This window comes from Octopus bimaculoides, chromosome 25 (assembly GCF_001194135.2).
Source record: "Octopus bimaculoides isolate UCB-OBI-ISO-001 chromosome 25, ASM119413v2, whole genome shotgun sequence".
Classification (NCBI taxonomy): Eukaryota; Metazoa; Mollusca; class Cephalopoda; order Octopoda; family Octopodidae; genus Octopus; species Octopus bimaculoides.
The window spans coordinates 11812401-11814221 of record NC_069005.1 but is presented as its reverse complement, the minus strand read 5'-3'; the positions used below and the strand labels follow the sequence as shown (position 1 = coordinate 11814221).

The 1821-nt window shown below is 33.4% G+C and overlaps 1 long non-coding RNA gene across 1 annotated transcript in view; it reads right to left on the bottom strand.

The window, feature by feature from the left end:
- LOC106870538 (uncharacterized) overlaps positions 1 to 1403 on the bottom strand; it is a 148368-nt gene extending 146965 nt beyond the window's left edge. The window contains exon 1 of the long non-coding RNA XR_001409538.2: positions 1338 to 1403. This is a non-coding gene — a long non-coding RNA (uncharacterized LOC106870538). The remainder of the gene's footprint in view (positions 1 to 1337) is intronic.
- Positions 1404 to 1821: the final 418 nt, after the last annotated feature.

Below are 1821 nucleotides of genomic sequence, written 5' to 3'. Positions count from 1 at the left end.
CCTATATATATATATATATATATATATAGATAGATAGATAGATAGATAGATAGATAGATAGATAGAGAGAGAGGGGGGAGAGAGAGACAGAGACAGACAGACAGACAGGCACACAGGCACACAGAGAGACAGACAGTCAAATAGATAGATAGATAGATAGATAGATAGATAGATAGATAGATTGATACGGGATAGAAGAAGAACTATGCGATTTGAAGACGAATTCACATATACATATACAGTGTGAGATAGGTGAAAGAACATCTTTAACGTAGCTACGTTTTGAGCTCAAGGATTGTCCAAGAAAATATTCCATTCTCCAGCAACAATTGAAATTCTTCAGAGTTCAAGTAAAGCCTGCAATAAAATGTTACTCTTTCATGTGGATAGCTGTGTTTAGAATAACAGTCGCAACATTCTGGTTTTACATGTGTACATACACAAGATATATGATACGATTTGAATGGAGATTTTCATAGTATAGCTAACAGGTCTATCATTATAACGGAGGTATAACTCTTTGGTTCATATATATATATTTGTACCAGTATAGAGAGATGACCGTAGATTTTGGATTGAGAGAGATTTTGTTACAAAGTCTAACAATTATCTATTACATGGTGAAACTCCACGAAGGATGAATAATATATATAAGAGGTAAGTTGTGATTTGAGGGAATGCGGCTCCTTGATTTGTTCAGGTGTAAATATCTACCTAAAATTGAAGTTAAGTGAAACTTGCCGACATGTCCATTTATGTAAAGGTCCTATCATGCATTCTTACGAATTTAAGGAGCATACCAAAGATTTGTATACTTACATGTGTGCGTATTACACACACAAACACAATTACATACACACACACTCAGTCATACACAAACACACTTACATACACACAAGCACATTCACACATACATATATAGAAAGAGAAAATGAAACTGGGAAAGAGTGGAGACCGATAGACACACAAACAGTCCCAGACATTCAAACATGTAAACAAAAGGCGTATGACGTCAAATGTCTCCATCAATAGCGATATATGCAGTATATCGAACATCTAATGAAACAGTTTTGTCTTCTTATAGAAACACCTTAAAAAGATGCGCAAGCATTTTAATAGAAACCGATAGATACACAAACGCATGAATGCACGCAGCCCCAGACACATTTAAAGATGTAACTGAAGGCGTATGCCGCCATGTGTTTCCAACAATTGTTATATGTGCAGTATATAGAACTTCTAATGAAACAATTAATTTTCTTTTCTTACAGAAATAATTTGAAAAGATGCACAAGAATTTTAATAGAAACAATTTTATATTTTTGCAAAATACTTACGATTTTTTAAACTACATTCTCTTCACTGATATATGACTGAATGCTGCAAAACCGCCTCTAATCACCACTAAAGGTTAAAAGAGAATGAAGAATTTTGAAGCTAAATTCAGAAGAAACGTTACTGATATTATGACGTCATAAACGCAATATAAGGAAAATTTACCTCCGCTTGGAAGAGACAAATAATTCATGCATCAGTTTTATGCACACATACACACACTTGTATATACACACACACGCACACACAAACGCGCATGCGCACAGGCGCCCACATGTATATGTATACAAAATCACACACACGCATACATATATATATATATATGTATATATATATATATACACATATATATATATACACGTATGTATATATGTATGTGTATGTGTGTATGTGTGTGTGTATATATATATATATATATATATATATATATATATATACAATAAGGTCTGCAATCTGACGGAAGACTCAAAACACATTTTAGGGTCC